The sequence below is a fragment of the Pituophis catenifer genome, unplaced genomic scaffold, assembly GCF_029215685.1.
Source record: "Pituophis catenifer annectens isolate HBS135680 unplaced genomic scaffold, rPitCat1.0.hap2 SCAF_2, whole genome shotgun sequence".
Lineage (NCBI taxonomy): Eukaryota > Metazoa > Chordata > Lepidosauria > Squamata > Colubridae > Pituophis > Pituophis catenifer.
The window spans coordinates 107,661,825-107,683,010 of record NW_027256882.1 but is presented as its reverse complement, the minus strand read 5'-3'; the positions used below and the strand labels follow the sequence as shown (position 1 = coordinate 107,683,010).

The following is a 21,186-nucleotide window of genomic DNA, read 5'->3' as shown; positions in this document are numbered from 1 at the left end:
ATACCCTTTCCTTTTTCATAAACCTCCTAAACTTATGTGTCTGAAATTTGCCATGGGGCTATATTTGCTTTGAATCCCATCATTTTCTCTCCTAAAACAACAATACTCTAGTCACCCAAAGAATACAATTTTGAAGGAATGTTGCTTAAAACTCTCTGCAACAATTCCCTTTTTTGAAATTTGACATATTTCCTATCCTTATAAAGTCCTTATTTTCCACTATTATGAAGTAAAAAAAAAATTTCCTTATGTATTTCCTTATGCTAAATCATGGGAGAATTGCATTTATTCCCCCCCCCCCCGCCACCTTCATCTTGGAAATTATTTAGACATCATGTCTGCTCAGAATATTTGTAGAGAAATGCAGCCCTGGTTCATATCTGGCTTGGGTAAATTTTAGCATATTATTGCTAGGCTCGCAAGAGTTTTCCCAAAAACAAAATGTGCAAACTTCAGCTCAGCATCTTTGCTGTACAGAAAGCACAGAATTCTAAGAAATGTAGCCTTTTTAGTTTTATTGTTGGCACTAGAGTAAGAGCACCTGCTAACGATCAAAGAAATGGTTAAGGATTAATTGTCCATTACTTCTCTGTCTCGGCATCCATCTATCAAGTTGTTGGCAGATATATGGCTCAGAGAAATAACCCTCAGTTTTCTAAATTCTGATTGGGTCAATTAGATACCTGGAGGTCTTCCAGATAGTACCACATAATGGAATCTATGCTACAGTAAAAGTTGAAGCTTTTTTATTTTTTTTACTAACTATTAAATGTTCTAATTACTGATCTATTTTTCTGTTCTCCATTCTTATTATTAGTCCCATTATCCTCTCCTCTCCTCTCCTCTCCTCTCCTCTCCTCTCCTCTCCTCTCCTCTCCTCTCCTCTCCTCTCCTCTCCTCTCCTCTCCCATGGGTGGCATAATCAATTCTCTAGTATAATGGTGTTCCTGGAGCTGCTGGCCCTAGTGACCAATGCATTTTTGTGTTGCCAAATCAATAGCTGGCCTTTTGATGCCTTTCTGCTCTTAACAGCAGCACTGAAACAATGGCAAGTCAAAAGAAAAGAAGAACAAAAATCTATTAGGGATATTTGGCGTAGCTTAATGTTTCAGTTCCTTCCTTTTCAGTTGGAATGGATTTCTAATGTGAGAATCACTGAAACTGGTCACTTGTCTTGAAAAGGCCGACCATTTTACCCCTTTCCCCCAAAGTTAGTTTCTTTGTGAAATGGACTGTGGATGTTTGACACCGATGAATCTGGATGTGTTCCAATTATCGACAATTGCAAAACAAGCTGAGTGGGAGGGATAAAGCCAAGGGGAAAATGTGTTTGGAATGATACCCTGATGTTAATGTTCTTAACTTGCCTTTGAGGCAGCTATATTTTGTGTCCTGTGGACAGGCTCCATTTTATATACTTCATCAACACAGGAAGAACACTGTTAAAATTGCCTTCTCTGCCCCTGGTGCTATCTATTGAAAGTATTCTTCTACCATAACATGATAGAATGCTTGGTTTGTCAGTATTTAGTTCTTGGTGCACAGTAAGAATGGTAGTTTTTGCTAGCATCTATTTTCAGGAGATCAACCCTGACTGCTGCTTAGAAGGCCAGATCCTGAAGATGAAACTCAAATACTTTGGCCACCTATTGAGAAGGAAGGGCTCACTGGAGAAGAGCCTAATGCTGGGAAAGATTGAGGGCAAAAGAAGAAGGGGACGACAGAGAATGAGGTGGCTGGATGGAGTCACTGAAGCAGTCGGTGTGAGCTTAAATGGATTCCGGGGGATGGTAGAGGATAGGAAGGTCTGGACAAACGTTGTCCATGGGGTCACAATGGGTCGGACATGACTTTGTGACTAATAACAAATTTTCATAGAAAGAGCCCACTGGAGGTGATTGGGGAAAATGGCATGGAGAACCATGTCAAAGAAAGGATGTTGTTAAGCCTATCTATGACATTAATTTTTCACTTTTCCACTGAAATAAAATATACTACTAAGGGCTTCCTCAGACTCTTTGGAGAGCTTCTGGAGTGGTTCTGGGCTTGTCCCATGTAGGACATTGATGAGTTGTAAGGCTGCATTTAGACAGGGCTAGTCCCTAAATTATGAGGAGCTGTAGAGATTAGATTTAGGAAGTGCTGGCAGATAATAAGCATGTGCAACAATTGAACTTGTCAAGAATGCCCACCATAATGCACAACAAAACCATGTTTTTGGGAAAGGGCCTTCTTGAATGAAGGTATAGATATATGCAGAAAGAAAACATGTCATCATGAATGAAAGGTATGCGAGCCCTACTTTCATATATGAAACGATAATAAATATACCAACATTTTAAAAATCTGAAATTTTGAGAATTCCCCTCCAACCCATGCTTAAATCCAGCTCTAGTGAATTGGCAGTTTTCTGTCTCCATGTTGATTTCTCTGAAATTAGAGCAAAGCTGAACTTTTTGTCTACAATTCTGGGGTTTGAGAATAATCTACTTTAACTTTTTTTTTACATTTATTGGAATTTATTTTCTGTAACTTTGTTCTCGGTATTCCTAATCTTTGACTGCAAACAAATTCTTCCTCAGTTTGAGAAACTTAACTGGAGGGGAGGTGGAGTGGGGGAATAATGGCACTATACTTTGTGGATGCTCTTTTACTCCTGTAAGACAATTTCTAGTCTATTTCACAATTCCTGTAAAAGATGTCTAATTTGATTTTCCCTTCTTACACAAGCAGTTTTGTTATTTCCTCCCTCGCTTCCTTGCTTCTAGGTTGAAATGAGATATTCCTCTGTTCCCTCCATACACTTATAAACACAAAGACACACATGTGCCAGTGTGTAGCCTATAATCTTGTGAAGTGGAACTAGTAAAATCATTGCCATGTTACCCTTTAAGCATCATAGCTAATATAAGGTTCTAATAGAAGTAATGGTTCATTCACAGCAAGATTGCTTCTCCCCGTTTGTTTCTCCTTCCTCTTCTATTGATCAGTTCGTAAGAAAACTTATTGCTTCATAATATTTCTTGCTTGCTCTCAGGGTTTTGAAGCTGGCTGAAATGGAGAAGATTGAAAGTCTGATGCAACTTGGTTTGGGAGAGGTCAGAGCATAGAAGTAGAGTCAGAACTGCTCTGTGTCAGGGTTCTGACTGATGCCCTATCTAAATTATGAGCCTCGAGCCAAGCTTCAAAAGAAATCCAGTTATTTATTAGGAGCTTCATGTAGGCACGTTCCCAGTGAAGCCAACTCTGACCCCACGTGATTTGCGCCACAATCATGACACTGTTTCCTACTCCCCCCAGGGTGTGTCATCAATCATATCCACCAATGGAGCAATTTCACGGGTTGTAGAGATCACTTCCCTCTGGCCACTGTGGGTAACCCAGGGAGACATCCTTCAGAGAGATATGTCTGGAATGTGCTTTTGTATTTGGCTGCCATACTGCTTTGTCGGTTTCCCATCCCATTTGCCTATGGCAACTCGACAGCAGGCCAGGGATGCTTTGCGAGTTGACACTCTGCATAGAAGTGCCATTAATTTGGTTTGCTGTTAAAAAACAACACACTTTAATTTTGACTAAGATTGGTATTCTGTCTGTCTATCTATCTCTCTGCAATTCAACTATGTATATTTTTTGCAGCCAATTCAAAACCTAAATAAGCTGTTGGAAAGAGATGTACTTAAATGGCTCTAATTAAGTAGAGGCTCCAGTTTAAGTTCTTACTGAGCAAGGTAATTTATACAAAATACTGGCAGCACTTTGGATCCATTAGTTTGATGGGGAAGAAAAAGGGGTCAGTATTCACTTGAAATATGCCTGTTATTAGCACCACTTCTCAGCATCTCTGTAAGGCATAATTTAAAAACATTTTTTTTTTTTGGAATTGCACCATCTGGAAGGAAAAAAAAAGACCGATAATATATTTACATGGGGGGAGATTGGTAGCTCCGGTTGATGATAACTTCACTCTACATATATTATTCATTTTTTTGCAGATATGGATTCAGGTAACACAACTACATTGGTCTGGGGACAAAAAGCACAGTCTGTATTTGTGTATGACTATCCTGAGAAGTGAATGATGCCATTAGCTTAAATGAAGGGAAAACTTGCTTCCTGACTTTCTTCAGAACCCAGATCTGGAGACAGGAAGGGTGAATGATGTCGACTAGAAGAGCATGGCAGCAAAGACACCGAGAATACTTCCCATAACGAAAGCACCAGAGTGCGCAGATGTACAGTATACCAACATCCTATTTGTATCTCTTCTTTTATCATGGCTCAGAACTGATGCAGGAGAAGAACAATAATTAGCAGCGTGAAAACTGAGCATCCACTGTCGATTGACACATCTTATGTACCTTTCCCAACTCAGAAAAATAAAAAACTCTACCTTATTGGTTTTTTTTTTAATGCACCATGCTGTTTCTTTAGAAGTGGCAATACAATGGGAGGCAGAGTTGAATGGGTGGGAATTCATCACAGTTCTTCACGTACTCCCCATTCTCCTTAGGGAACAGAAGGACAGAGTGCTAAAAAAGGGCGACAGATGATTGGCTTGATGCTTCCTTGTATTGCTAGTTTTCAGATCCATTCAATCATTCTAAATCTCCAAAGCAATGAAGGGTTGAAAAGTAACACAACGTATTATCACCATCAACCTCACTGAGGTGTTTACCCTGATTTTCTGCAATCACACAGTATGTAAGGACTCATGGTGGGTAGAGTAGATTTTATTTACTCCTGAATATGCGCCGCAGCTTTAGTGACTTCTGTGTTATTTGGAACACCAAACCATGCTGACAGACAGCATATAAGGAAATAAGGAAATAAGGACAAGGAAATAAACAAGTGGGAGAAAGAACAGCCACATGATCAGTAATAGTCGTCCTATAATTCTAATTACACAAAGGAAAAGGAAATGTCTTTTAGGAATACCTCTCAAGAAAAGATGATGCCTCAAAGAAATTCTGCCCTGGGATTTCTGTAAGGGGGTTAAAGCAGTGGTGGGCTTCAACTGGTTTAACAACCGGTTCTGTGAGTGCACATGTGCTTAACACACTTGCGCGCAGTGTTCAAAATACAGCAATTTGAAGCTCACTTGCTTACTTTCTAAGGCAGTCCCAGTAAGTAGAACAGTAGAGGCGTGGAAATCAGCTGTGCCACACAAATCAGCTGAGCCAGAAAGAAGGAAATATAGGACATGATAGAGCAGGGGCGGGTGGGTGGAGCCAGCTGATCGCCGGAACTACGGTTTCGCCGAACAAGTCTGAACCGGCAGAAGCCCACCACTAGGTTAAAGTCAAGAGGTTCATGATAAAGGCCACACTCTGCAGGTAACAAAGAATCACAAGACTGTGTCCACCCTTCTGCGTAACTTCTGTATTCACGATACCACATCTTTAACTTTTTGGCTTCCCTTTTTCTCTTGCAAAGTAGAGAATACCTGCAAAGATCTGTTTTCTTGCTCTCGATAGCTGACAAGCTGGATCCTCTCATTTATGCAATCCTTGATGGATGACGACTTTATAGACCTCAGCCTTGACAAATATATTAAAACAATATTCAAATATCTGCTTTACTTCTGCAACAGTCTGAGTGATAATCCAAATAGGAAGAGTATTGCTTTGGGGCTGAGAAAACCTCCCCATTTTTAAGCTGGCATCATATTACAGAATTGTTTTTGCTTTTACATCAGTCCTGGTCCTATTTATTATTTTGTCAAAAGCTGAATGTCTTGGAAAACTCGAGGGACATGCAATCTGCAGAGAAGGAAGAGGAATTTGACAGGTTTGTAATAGGGGAAACATTGGATTGTAACAAACACTCAGAGAGCGGTGGAAAGGTTACCACATGCTTCAGTATCACTTGGTTTCAGGAGAAAGGAGGAAAAGCAGCTATTGTGGAATTTAAGTTGTTATGTAGCTAAGGTGCTCTACAGGCCAATGGGACATTAAATAAGGTGACCAACTTTTTTACAATGAGAAGGAGGACACAAATAAATTGAAGAAAAACATATCATAAATAAAAGAAACATTTTATTCATCGCAACAATGAGTCTAATGCATGTGTGTGTGCAGTGTCATGTTTTGGTAAGAAGCAAACAAAGCCACTTGCGTGCGGCACATTCTTACTCGTGGCACACTCTCTCAAAACAATTCTCCTGTGCGGAGCGCATGCATCTCATAATCGTGTCTTGCTGCACTGTACCGAGCCTTGACGAATCATCATGTCAAATACAAATACGTCACATCACACACAACGGATCGGATCGGCATCGATCAAATACGGCGATTTACAGATTAGTCTTCAAATATCGAAAAGGAGGACATGTAGGAGGACACTTTTTGAGAGAGTACAGAACTTACAAAAGAAGGACTGTCCTCCCTAAAGGAGGATGATTGGTCACTTTAGATTAAACCATCACGAGGACAGTTTTACCAGAAGCCGGCAGGTGGCAAATATCATGCATTGTTCTTTGCTTTCCCTTCATAGTTTAGCTAGAAGCCCCTTCATTGGCAAGATACATTCTCCTCTCTGCGTAATAAGACCTTGGAAAGGACTTGGACAGAAACCTGAGTAATCAACCCACACTGATGCCAGAGCAGTCAAGGTTTTCAAAATGACAATCACTGGTTTAAATTGCAGTGAAGAAGACACCTTCTACCTGCAATACATTCATGTGAACAAAGGCCAAAGTTTATCTGCAAAAAAAATTAAAATAAATAAAATAAAGAGAGAGAGAGAGAGAGAGAGAGAGAGAGAGAGAGAGGGAGGGAGGGAGAGAGAGAGAGAGAGAGAGAGAGAGAGGGAGGGAGGGAGAGAGAGAGAGAGAGAGAGAGAGAGAGTGTGTTTGGAGAATCTGCAAAACTGCATTGAAATACCCTTCTTTTATCCAAAGAAATTCATTTGGCACACATGTACATTTTCTCATAAGTAGCCCTTTCTTTCTCCTTTCCCTCTGCTGATATGATATGTTCTGGAGTTTTTGTGTTGTTGTTGTTAAAAAATCACTCTGGTGTCATCTTTTCAAGAAGGCACACATATCTTGTTGTGCTTGATTACTTGAAAAATGTTGAGATCGGCTTCTTGATTCTCTTATGTGCCTAGCATAAAGAGCAGCTGGTCGGGATTGCCTGCACCTGGTTGCTGCTTGGGAAAAAAACCCCGAGCGAATGCCAAGAAAGCTTGAAGTTGTTTTTCATTTCTCCTTCTTCTAAAATATAGTAGAATGGAAATGTACCTTATATGTAGCCTTGCAATAATCCATGACTAGAAAGAAAGGCCAGACAATATGACCTGATAATAAAAATACACATATTTATTTTTATTGCCTTCCAAAATTGGAAAAGCCACGTTTCACATCCGTTTTTTTTCTGAGGGAAGTTGTGATACAATTGAAAGATAAAAAAAATGACAATATATTGGTAATGCAAATCCTTTTATAAAATGCTATAGGATAAACAAAAACTAGTTTAGTGTTGTGCTTGGACATCAGGCTAGAAATACAACAGCATTTAGACTTATAAACCACTACACAATGCTTTACAGCCCTTTCTAAATGGTTTACGGAGTCAGCATATTTCCCCCAACAATCTAGGACTTCATTGGAAGGATGGAAGGCTGAGTCAACTATGAACCAACCAGAATTAAACTCCTGGATGTGGGCAGACTTAGCCTGCAATACTGCATTCTAACCACTATGTCACCACAGCTCAGAAACCAGGAGACACGGAGTTCTAGTCCTGCCTTAGACACAAAGCCAGCTGGGTGACCTTACAACACTACAGTCATTTTCTCTCAGCCTGAGGAAAGAGGCAACAGCAAACCACTTCTGAAAAACTCTTACCAAGAAAACTACAGGGACTTATTCATACAGTCTCTGAGAATCAGACAAGATTGAACAGAAGGGGGTGGGGGGAGGATAAATACAAAAGCAGCCTTAGGAACATAAAGTAACACATAACATTGCAATTATAGACAACAATTTTCATTGAGAGTATGAAGCAGAGAAAAAGGATTATTATCTATCTCACACATGCTGTGATTCCAGTCTTGATTGGATAGCCTCCCACCGACCAGTTCGTTCACACAGAGAGGGCCTCCTCAGGGTGCCGTCGGCCAGGCAGTGCCGGCTGGCAACCCCCAGGGGGAGAGCCTTCTCTGTGGCAGCGCCTGCCCTCTGGAATGACCTGCCCCCTGAGATACGCACGATATCAGACCTCCGGACTTTTCGTCGGGCCCTGAAGACACACTTGTTCCATCTAGCTGGGCTGGCTTGATCCCATCCTAATCGAATTTCGGTTTTAATTGGGTTGTTTTAAATTCGGGCCAATATTATTTAATTGTTTTTTAAAATGTTTTTAAATTTTATATGATATGTTTTATCTTGGCTGTACACGGCCCTGAGTCCCGCAGGAGAAGGGCAGTATAGAAATATAATAAAATAAATAAATTTAAAAAGGAGATATTGTTGAATATGGTAAAATAGATGTTACAGTTTGTTTTACTGTTTTCTTTCTATGTGGCACCCACATGGGAAGATTAAAAAATAAAATAAAAAGGAGGGATGGCTGACTAGGTCATGAATAGGTCATACCAGTGTAACAGGCTTTTGCATTTACAATGTACCAAGTTTGCTGGTGGGCATTCTTAAATATCTATAAAAACCACAATGGTTAGGGCTTTTGACTTCTCCCTGCAGAATTTTGTACTTAACTTTCCTGAACTTTCTTGGGTGGGGTATGTATCTTTATTAGATGTTTATAATTGCACAAGTATTGAATCAAATATAAGTGGTCTCAATTCACTCATGAGTGCTGAGGCAGAAATCATTTTTTTGGATTGCTTCATTTCATTCCAAAGAAAGCCATGGAAGATTGCTTCTATATCTCCAAAACAGACTTTCTAAAATGTTTGAAGTCTAATAACATTCTGGATGTTACAGGAGGAGAGCTGTGCTAGTCTTTGGTAGCCAAAAAAAAAATAGGAATATCACTCTTTCAAATTCATACATTTTAAAAATTATTTTTTTTTTGTGAAATACAGCACACTTTGTCGGAAGGATGGAGTAAAATGATGTAAACTCACTTTACTTGCAGAATTTAAATTGGGATGAGGTGAGGGGAAAGGTTCAAACAAGGTCCAGATGCAGGTTACAAGTGAAATAGAATACAATAGATTGATTACAAATCGATCTTACAATTAGTCCTTGGTTAACGGTGGTACTTGGGAGCAGAATTTCCATTGGCCAACTATCGTCCTGTCTCCAACCTTCGCTTCCTGGCGAAGGTTGTTGAGAGTGTGGTCGCGCGACAGTTTCCACAATTCTTGGAGGAAACATCCTATCTAGATCCGTTCCAGTCGGGTTTCAGGCCTGGACACAGCACGGAAACGGCATTGGTCGCGTTGGTTGATGATCTCTGGAGGGCTCGGGACAGGGGTTGTTCCTCTGTTCTGGTCCTGTTAGACCTCTCAGCGGCTTTTGATACCATCGACCATGGTATCATGCTGCACCGGTTGGAAGAGTTGGGGATGGGGGGCACCGTATTACAGTGGTTCTCCTCCTTTCTCTCCGACCGGTCGCAGTTCGTGTTGGCAGGGGGGCAGAGGTCGACCTCAAGGCCTCTTATATGTGGAGTGCCTCAGGGCTCGGTCCTCTCGCCCCTCCTGTTCAACATTTATGTGAAGCCGCTGGGCGAGATCATCCGTGGCTTTGGGGTGAGATACCACCAGTACGCTGATGACACCCAGCTGTACATCTCCACCCCAGGCCACCCCAACGATGCCCTTGAAGTGATGTCCCAGTGCCTGGAGGCTGTGTGGATCTGGATGGGGAGGAACAGGCTCAGGCTCAACCCTTCCAAGACTGAGTGGCTGTGGCTCCCGGCATCCCGATATAGTCAGTTGACTCCATCACTGACTATTGGGGGCGAGTCGTTGGCCCCCACAGAGAGGGCTCGCAATCTGGGAGTACTCCTGGATAGGCAGCTGTCCTTGGAGGAACATCTGACGGCTGTAACCAGGGGGACCTTTTGTCAGGTTCGCCTGATCCGCCAGTTGTGGCCCTTCCTTGATCGGGATTCCCTGTGCACAGTCACTCATGCCCTCGTCACCTCTCGCCTTGACTACTGCAACGCTCTCTACATGGGGCTCCCCTTGAGGAGCACCCGGAGGCTCCAACTGGTCCAGAATGCAGCAGCGCGGGTAGTGACGGGAGCAGCCTGGCGCTCCCATGTAACACCGCTCCTGCGCGAGCTGCACTGGCTCCCAGTGGTCTTCCGGGTGCGCTTCAAGGTGTTGGTTATCACCTTTAAAGCGCTCCATGGCATAGGGCCTAGCTATCTTCGAGACCGCCTGCTGCCACCGACGATCTCCCATCGACCCATGCGCTCCCACAGAGAGGGCCTCCTCGGGGTGCCATCAGCCAAACAGTGCAGGCTGGTGACCCCCAGGGGGAGGGCCTTCTCTGTGGGGGCACCTACCCTCTGGAATCAATTGCCTCCAGAGATAAGGAGAATCCACGACCTCGGTGCCTTCCGCCGTGCCCTTAAAACCTTCCTTTTCCAGCAAGCCGGGCTGGCCTAATTTTTTAAGTGTTTTTAAGTGTTTTGTTTATTGTTTTTAATTAATGGGGCCAAATTTATATATGTATATTTTAACTGTATTTTAATATTTGTACTTGATGTTTTTACTTGGCTGTTCACCGCCCTGAGTCCTCAGGGAGAAGGGCGGTATACAAATTCAAAATAAAATTAAAAAAAATAAAATTGCTAAGCAGTTTCTTTTAGAAATTTATTTATTTTGCTATGTTTAGAGCATAGAAATTAGGAATACTTTTGTCTAACAGAGTTTCTATAAGAAGGCTGTACCTAAAGATTTGATAATAAAAGAAGCCCGATAGTGAAAGTAAACAGTGAAAAATAAAGTTCTAGTTTTTAAAATTTCATCTATGTGACCTGCAAAAAAAAAAATGTATTTTTCATACATAACATTTAATACATAATACATGTCATTTCTAGGTCAGGCTGCCTTTTTCTCTCAGTCTCACAGGTGTGCTTTTGAAACGAAGAAATACAAATATGATGTATTTTTAATCCTCATACTTATTTCAGTTCCTGGGGAAAGGCCTGGTTGCATTGTCAATGGCGAAGGATATTATATGAATTCAATGGCTCATATTATTTTTATAACAATCCCCCATCCCTGAGACTACAGCTAAGCGGAGAGAGAACCAAATGCACCCATTCCTATGATTTACAGCTGATCTGTTGTTTTCAATGTGTTGCGTTATATTGGGAAAATCAGGAGAGCGGAGACTATATATTTTCTGATCTCCCTGCAAGATAGCTTTGTGACTACATGTTGTTAAGCACCTTTGTCAGCCAGAGGGATTTCTGGAAGAAGATTTGAAATACCTCTTTCTCAGTGGCCCTGAAACATCATTTCTGTTTCTTGCCAGGGATTTCCAATGGGCTGGAAAATGTAGATAAACCAAAGATGAACGAAAACAAGATTGGCAAGGGGCTAAATCCAGCTTTACTTTTTGTGGGCTTTCTGAAGTTTTTCTTTTTATAGGCATCTCGATATTAATATCAAATGTGCCATTATTACAAAATCTTAAAGCTTGTACCTTACTATAATGTTTAGTGGAGAAAAAAAAGAGATGCCATGTGTAAAGTTTCACAAAACAATGGCTTAATGAAGCCAGCACACTTATAATATGGATACTTTATTGATTAGCCATTAGACAATACTGAAATACAATACAAACACAAAACAATGCTAACGCCATGTGTTATAAAATAAAGTAAAAGACTGAAATAAATGGAATGGAAATTATATATCTGTGTCATCCCTACAATTTACTCCAATCAGAACTACATATGCAGTTCTCAATTGTACAATTTGATAAAGGGCAGTGTTATATCTAATATATGGGTTCCGATTACACATACTCATGAAATATTTTATTTCTCTAAGCTTGACCAAGGCAGCCTAGGATGATCAAGAATTTGCTTGTTTGGGGTAATTTAACACACTATTAAGCATACTATTTCATTAACGACTCATAAGGAACAAAATATGCCCACAAAGAAACAAACAAAACAGGGAAAGCATCACCCTCCCTCTCTCTCTCTCCCTCCCCTCTCTCTCTTTCTCTTTTCCCTCCCTCCCTCTCTCCCTTTCTCCTTCCTTCCTTCCTTCCTTCCTTCCTTCCTTCCTTCCTTCCTTTCTCTCTCTCTCTCTTTCTCTCTCTCTCTCCCTCCCTCCCTCCCTCCCTCCTCCCCCCTCTCTCTTTCTTTTTCTGTACTCCACACAAACACCTTCAGAGAAAACCGGAGAATATGAGTATCATTTTCTGGTGAGATTTCATGGATCATGTTAAGACCAAAGTCAAGAGATAGCAATAGCAATAGCACTTAAAAATTTATTACTGCTTCATAGTGCTTTACAGCACTCTCTAAACCATTTTACTAAGTCAGCATATTGTTCCCAACAATCTAGGTCCTCATTTTACTGACCTCAAAAGGATGGAAGACTGAGTCAGTCAGGACTGAACTCCAGGCTGTGGGCAGAGTTTGCCTGTAATACCTCATTCTAACCACACACCACCAGAGCTCCTGAGATGGAATGTGATTTCTTTTCTAGTTCATTCTTTGTAATCCTCCACATAGGAGAGGCCACACTTGAAATGAAATACATAGGTAATTTTATGTCTATTGTGGGACTGAGAAAGGGTATGTGAAACTACTCTTATGAAAATTATATGACTTTCATTTTCTTACAAGCTGGTTGTACAACCTAGGTAATTTACTATATGTGAAAAATTGCTACTGCTATTGCTATTGCAATTGATCATTAAGGCAGTCAGAATCAGGTTGCACACAGGTGCTGACTTTCCAGTGTGTGGAAATTAAAAAAAAAAAAAGCGCCATATGAAAGTAGAATGCAGGTGGCAAATGAGATGCTGCTGAACCATAATATTCAAGAGCCTCCACTGGCATGGCCAGTGGCAAGGGATGCTGGGAGTTGCAGATCATCAACATCTGAAGGTCCCTAATTATTTTCCCTAGATTAGGAAAATATGTTAGGAATGATGAATCTCTCCTGCCCAACACAATTATCTTTTAACTATTCATCTGTACTCACCAGTGTTTTTTCTTGTGTTTTCTCATGCTTAGATAGTTCATCTTTATTGGAGAGTTTTTATTTCCTGCCTTTGTAGATACCTATAACCCAGTTGCTGGAATAAAATGCTATCTTGGCTATAATTACCTCCCAATAGTTTTTTTAAATTTATATAAAATCAAGATCACATTAGCAATGGTCTATAAAAATCCAATCTTTGGTGGCCTACAAAGGCAATGGACTACAGATCCTATAGTTCCCCTGCCAACATTGAGTGGTGCATATTATGATCTCATATGTGTTCATAGTGTCAAGTTAAAGGAAGAAATAGTAAAGAACTAGTACAGCTTTCTCTGCTATTGCAATAAGAGAAATATATGAAGACGCGTAAACACAAATATCTTCTGCCCTTAGAAACATTCCAAAGAAATCCCCAGCCAGGATCCCAGTGCATATGGGATCTATCCAGTTCTGTCACAGCTGAAAAATAGGAACATTCAATCAACACTATTTGATCATATATAAGAGGACCACATCTGGACTTCAACATTGAAATGATCACCGGATAGCAGCAGAAAGTTTTCTGCACCTTCTTCTAAAGGTCATCTGCATTTTACAGCCCTAATCTAGCATGTACTTTGCATACAGAACAATATTAGATTCATTCTCCTGCATCTTCAATTCAGAATATCCAGGAGTAAAAAAGAAAGAAAAAGAAAAGATACGCAAACTATAGAGAAAGAATTCATATTATCTCCTTAACAACCTAAACATAAAACAATTAAAATACTGTAGAAAGATTATACAAGTGTAAATGCTCTTACAAAAGAGAAGTGTGCATAAAATATCCAAATGAAATACAGTTCCTAAGGGCCTTGATACTCATTTTCGTATTCTCATTTCATATGATTTTATTTACATTGTTGAGAATATTGAATGTATCAACTGGCAATGTGGGGCTCATAGTTACTTGTAAGATTACATTTCAATAGTCACTATTTAATTCTGATTTCAGTTGTATTAAGTGTATTTTTCATTTTCATGAGGGGCTAAAAATTGAAGGCCACTGAGAAAACATTCAAAACTTATCTGACATCCCTTGTGTGAAGGTTTGTTTGGGATATTTTCAAACAACATTTCCTCTCCTTCACAATTTATTACCAACTCTCAATCAGATGAGAGGGCAGAACTTCATTGAAAGGCTGTTCTTTCCTTCATGGACTATTGTATGTAATTAGCTCTCAGAATTTTGATTACACCTTCTGAAGATGGTGATTTTATGTTAAGAAAAGGATTAAAGCATATTAGGTATTCACATCTCTTCCAAAGATTTTCCACATGTCAGTTGCTGTCATCATAGGCCAGAAGTCTTCAAACTTGGCAGCTTTAAGACTTGTGGACTTCAACTCCCAGAATTCTCCAGCCAGCTATGTTGAAGTCCACAAGTCTTAAAGCTGCCAAGTTTGAAGACCTCTGTCATAGGCCAACTAAATGAATCTACCCAACATGCTGAACTGACAAAGAATATGAACAGTTTTCTTGCCCGGTTTTGTATTTTAAGATATTAGGATATTATAAATCTATAAATAATCCTTTACAGATATTGTAATTAGTTTAATTTATTAGATAACATTTCTTTATTTGCTTTTCATATTTTTCTAGATCCCAAAGAGCAATCTTAGTCTACCTGGAAAGTGTTCTGAACAGACATCAAAAAAGATTCATTCTAAAGCCTCTTCAGACTTATATTTTTGTTTGTTTGTTTTGCTATTCACTGTACTGACAGACAGACAGATAGACAGACAGACAGACAGACAGACAGACCGACCACTCCCATTTGTGCTCTTATCTAGAACAACAGATACATAAACATTGTTGCCTGCTTTTAGGATGGAAGCTTGGTACAATCTATAGATTTCATTTTTACTGGATCTTATGGAATGGCTAAAGTTCATGTTGAATTTAGCAAGGATAAATGCACTTAATCAAATATTACTTCTATAGTAAGTGCCTTTTATTGTACTATTTGGCATCCCCATTTATCACCCACTTCTCTGTCTACCATGTTGTCCCCCCTTCCAACTTATTGGCATGTTATTCCCTGGCTGTTTAAGAGGAAACAAAAATAAACCCAAGACAGCATCCATTGTAGCAGCACAATTATAAAACAATTATTTAAGCCACATTGGAAATGGTAGAATTGTACACAGTAGAAATAATGTGCCTGCTATTATCTAGTTTGGCAGCTGTATTTTCCATCAGAATTGTGGGGACTTTCACCAGTGTGTCTGAAACCTTGAGCAATAACCTGTAACAGTGTCAGTAGGGTGCCAGAGAATATTAATGGCTAATTTCTAGCAGTAAGCTTTGAGATTTGTTATATAATTATATAATTAAGGCACGGAGTGCTAATTGTGTTTACATTTCTCCATACTAAGCTATGATTAAAAAAAAAAAAAAACCTGCATAGAAAAACCCTACAAATTTCCTTGGAGGAAGAGAGATTAGAGGTAAAAAAAGAGCTTTTTTTAAAAAAATAAAGTGGATCAATTAGGGATGTGAATAATTCATACCTTCCACTCTATCATACAGGTGTTTTTGTACCTGGATATTTGCTATTTTGTTGGGAATTTCCACATGCATACAAAGGAAATGTAATAGGGCGCTGAAGCAAGGGGAACAATAATTTTAATCGATTTTAGATTCTGCAGCTTCAGAATTAAATGGATCCCCTTGAAGCCTGTTTAGACTTATCTGGGAGGTCTTGGCAAGAGGTAGAAATTTAGCACATTAACAAAAGATGCGCCACCAGGCATTATTCCACTGATTTATTTCTGCATGACTAAAAAGGTACGTATAATGGGGAGGCGAGCAATTACCTACAGAATTTTAGCATCAGTATAGGATTAAATATCTTTCATATTCCCAGTGAACGTTAAGACAATAGGCTAAAAAAAGAGAGAAACAATAGTTTCAACTTCTGGCTAGAAATCAGGAGACTGTGAATTCTAGTTCTGCCTTGAACACAAAGCCGCTGGGTGACTTTAGCCCTGTCACTCTGGAAGTCTTGCTGAAAATCTCTGACAGAGCAATCCAGGCAGACTGATTCAAAGTCCTCCTTCCAAGAAATGGAATGGGAGGGGTTCAACTTGCTGTAGTTCAACGGGTTTTAACTTGGGGTCCCCAAGAGATTCATGGATGGAATGAGAAACAAATTATAATTTTATTTTTACTAATCTCTAACTGAAATTTAACTCCATTTTTTATTGGATTAAAGATTAACAACATGGCCATTTAAATGTATTAACTAAATAAATAAATAAATAGCATAGAAGGATAAGTATTTTTCATGGGACTGGGTGCAGAAGCCTAGTGGTTAAGACACTGAGGTTATTGACCAGAAGGTTGGCAATTCAAGACCAAAGTACCATGTGAGGTCCCATTCTTGCCCCTGCTTCTGCCAATCTAGCAGTTTGAAAACATGCAAATGCAAGTAGATAAATAGGTACCACTTCAGTGGCAAGGTAACAGTGTTCTGTGCTCCCTGGGCTATAGTCACACTGGCCACATGACATCTTCAGTCAATGCTGGTTTCCTCAGTTAGGAAACGGACATGAGCACCGCCCCCTAGAATCAGACATGACTGTACAGGGGAAACCTTTATTTTTTATTATTATTATTTTTCATGTACAAAGCTATCATTATATATGTTATGCCTGAAAAAGACCCTTCAGTTTAAATTTAGCATATAAAAATCTGAACATGTACAATTGAAGAAAGATCTAAATTCCTACAATATTCATTATAATCCAAACAGTTGTGAAAGGACAACTGTTTGGGAAGGAACTCTTTCCTGTCACACAGCAGCAGTTGTAGATGTCTGCATATTATACAAAATACCAAACCCTTTTTTTTTAGTGTACATTCTTTAGCTGGCAGTGCATTATTTCAGAGAACCATTCTGGCTGCAGAAAGTGATAAAAACAAAATCAATTATAATTGCAATATTGCTTGATCAAAGGCATGCACATTACTCTATTAAGTTTCCTAATTCAACTCACAGTTCCTAACTCAGCTGTGCTTTTGTCACTTTGTAGTTTGTGATGCTACAGTACATGCATTCCAATCCTGATTAAAGTATTTACTTCTTATGAAAGTCTTCCAAGCTTGGCATTATAAGAAAAGGCATTGTTCTACGTTTGATTGAGCTCATAGCTGCCTTATGCTTGTACAGTCAACTCCTTCTTTTCTTAACTTCATTGTTGCAGTTAAATGTCAAATTTCTCCCCTTTGTCTTGTCCTGACTATAATGGTTACAAGGACTGGTATAAAACCAGGAGTTTAAACAATCCTCAAACCAAAGATCTTTGGGTTCATTGTAATACCATAGAGGAATATGGCAGAGTAAGATTGAACCTGTGGATAAAATCTGGGCATATGTAAAACTTCTTTCTAAGGGCAATCTGGGATTGGCACTACATCTGTGCACCCGTAATCCAAGGGGCATCTATAGATCTTTGCAAAAGGAACTGATTTACTCTGAAAATTTCCTGGAATAGCTACTTTTCCAAGGAAAGACGCTGCAATTATTTTTGTCATGAAACAACTGGCTGTCCATTAGTAGGAACTCATACACGGTGGTGCAGTGGTTAGAGTGCAATACTGCAGGCTACTTCTGCTGGCTGCTGGTGCCTGCAGTTTGGCAGTTTGAGTCTCACCAGGATCCAAATTGTTGAGGGCAATATGCTGACTGAAAATCCCTTAGAGAGTGCTGCAAAGTGCTATGAAGTGGTATATAAGTCTAAGTGCTATTGCTATAACTGTGAGTTCTAGAACTGCTTTAGGCTGGTTGGGTGACTTTGGGCCAGGCCCTCTCACTCAGCCCAACTCATCTCCCAGAGTTGTTGTTGTGGGGAAAATAGTCATATTCACTGCCTTGAATTATTTGTAAAAACAATAAAACTGGAATACAAGTAAATAGATAGATAGATATATAGATAGATAGATAGATAGATAGATAGATAGATGGATGGATGGATGGATGGATAAAAAGATGATAGATAGATAGATAGATAGATAGATAGATAGATAGATAGATAGATGATAGATAGATAGATAGATAGATAGATAGATAGATAGATAGATAGATAGATAATTAGGCCATGCTACAGACAAATGCAGCAATGAAGAATAGGGGGGATGATGTGGAATGCGAATTTTAACCTTTCTTGTCTTCAATATCTCTGCAACAACTAGCATGTACATACAACAAATAGCTAAATAAGCTGATCAGCTGATAAAATATTCACATACCAAACCTTCATGAGAAAAGAGCCAAATACAGTCGCTAATTATCTATGATGGCAGCCCACAAAGGGCTTTAACAAAGTAGAACTTCTTTGAGTCTACAAAATAAAATAGATTACCTAGCACTTGGCAAATTACAGCAGTGTTTCCTAAGCTTTTTCTCTTTCATTTCAGGGCCCTTTTTCACTTATAAAAATTGTGGAGGACTCCAAAAGAACGTTTGTTTGTCTAAGTCATATTGACTGTATTAAAAATTAAATTTGCCCGATGTGTAGAATATTTATTTATCGAATCATGTAAAAATAGAATATTAAACTCATTACAAATAAGCAAATACTTTTCATGCAAAAACCCATTTTAGCAAATAAAAAAAATAATAAGAATGACATTGTTTTATTATTTTTTGTAAATATCTTCAATATCTGGCAAATAAATTTGATTTTGCAGACTCCTGAGAGGCCTCACCCAAGAGGTCTACTGAACATACTTTAAACACCCTACTTGAAGGATTATAAATGCAGTTAGTCATGTACTGGGCAATAGGAATTCTTATTATTTTTAATTTTAGGAATATTCTGCTAATTTCTATTCCTAGGACATGAGCAGTCTTTTTAAAGAGAATTTCCTCATTGTCAATCTTTTTTGTCAGAAGAAACACCACCCTTGGGGGGAAAAAAGAGCAGGTGCATTTCTTGTAAAGGGGAACTTGCCTTTAGTCTGTTGCTGTGTGATATGGGTTTTCTCAACTACCCACAACAGCATTCCTGCTGTGAGTTGCTGCATGAAATGTAATTGGCAGGTGCACTTTCCACATTGTGAAGTAATTCACCTTTTTTTAGTGAGCAAACAAACAAGCATCTACCAGTGTTCATGCTATGCTTGGGGGAGCATGGAGAAAGAAGAAACACCTGCTTATCCCCCAAAGTTACATAGGGAAAGGAAACCGGTGGGAAATGTTGCTTTCTGGCAATAAAGATAAAATATTAGCCATGGGGAGTTGTATATCTAGCCTTCAATGACCATGATACCTCTCTATAAATGATGTCCTTCCCCATGCCAATCAATGATTGGCCAAAAGCCGATTCATAAATCTACTGCACCAATTGTTATTTCTAAAACTGTATATCTAGTGATGGATCAGAATAGCCACTCAAATGTTCCCAAAATACAACACAAGTCTAACCCTCAAGGCTTTAATTTTATTTACCTTTGTAGTTCGCCATAAAAATATACATTCTTCCAATCTGCCTGTGCCAAATCTCCCAATCCTTTTATTTGTGCTTTGCCATGGTGATAAAGGATGAATAGACCATGTATAATTTGCTTTCGTAAATGACGATAAAGTTTCTGTGATATTTTGGGCCAACAATTGAAACAAGGCATTCGAAGGCCAATGATGTAAAAGTTTATATTGTAGTATAAATGAGCCTATATTTGAACCAAATGTTGAGTGACACTGCAGCATGAGTCTAAAAATAGCACGAGCTTTATTAGGTTGCATAGCATAGTAGCTTATGCTTTAAATGCTGATTTTGCAGTAGGCATGGGTTTTTTCCCCCCTCCCTGGTGTAAGAATATTGTCTGTGATTGACATCCCATTCTCTCTCCTTATCTCGCTCTCTTGTGCCTGGCTGTGTGGCTATTTCTTTAATGTTTAATTTATGTAATCAATTACTATTTTGCCTACAGATATCAAGTTCAGACAAGGATTTAAAACATTCAATAGTTCCACGTCAAATATTACAACTTCTCTCTCAGTAATAATGCTAACAATAATAGCCACGGACTAAATTTCTTTAGTTATACATTCTTTGTTAGTCTTGAAATATTTCACTTCTCCTTTTCAGTGTAACTTTTTTCAGCATTTTCTGTCATTGCTAGAATGACAGAATTTGTCATTCTAGCAAAGCCAGTATTCTACTATATTTGCAGTTTGAAAATAGTGGTGTTGAAGAATGAGAAGCTCTCTAAACTAGAGTTGAAATTCTTGATCCAGACTTCTCAGATGAATTAGAAACTGTCAAGCAAGACTACCTACTTAGTTCTACTAAGGCAGTACAGGTGGTTTTTGACTTAACAACCATTCATTCAGTGACCGTTCAAAGGTACAACAGTACTAAAAAAAAGATTTATGACCTGTATTCACACTTATGACCATTGCAGCTTGCCCATGATCATATTGTCAGTCCTGGAAGCCTTCAGGGTTGCCACATTTAGTGCTGTGGGAAACTGGGAGGGGAGATTGTATGGAGTTAGAGAGATATATAGCCATAATAACATTCTTTTCTCTGAGAGTCAAGGACATCCTGCCCTGCACCTGGAGCGTTGTGCCTTGTAGGCATTTCCAGTGGGCACGGTGCATTGATTGGACCATGTGTTGGACATGTGGGTGCTGGGGCAGGGACTTGGACTTTCTTTTGGGTAGGGAAAACCTGGAAGCTTTCAGATTCGAGTTTTCCCAGATGTGCCAATATGACATCTCTAATAAAATGGAACTTTGAGGAATTTATAGCCTTGGAGTCTTCTTTCATTGGGGGTGTTACTTGGAACCCTGACACATTTGATCAAAACTCGGATGGTTGGCAACTGGCTCATATTTATGACGTTTGCAGTGTCCTGGGGTTATAGGATCACTTTTTACATGCAATCTTCTGACAAGCAAAATCAATGGGGAAGCCAGATTCACTTAACAACCTTGTCACTAACTTAACAACTCCATTGATTCACTTAACAACTGTGGCAGGAAAG

At 39.3% G+C, this 21,186-nt stretch overlaps 1 protein-coding gene across 1 annotated transcript in view; it reads left to right on the top strand.

The window, feature by feature from the left end:
• The window catches only part of PRELID2 (PRELI domain containing 2), a 103,381-nt gene extending 99,350 nt beyond the window's left edge, over nt 1-4,031 (top strand). Inside the window, exon 7 of the mRNA XM_070933941.1 lies at nt 3,996-4,031. The gene's annotated coding sequence lies outside the window, so the exon portion shown is untranslated. The remainder of the gene's footprint in view (nt 1-3,995) is intronic.
• Nucleotides 4,032-21,186: the final 17,155 nt, after the last annotated feature.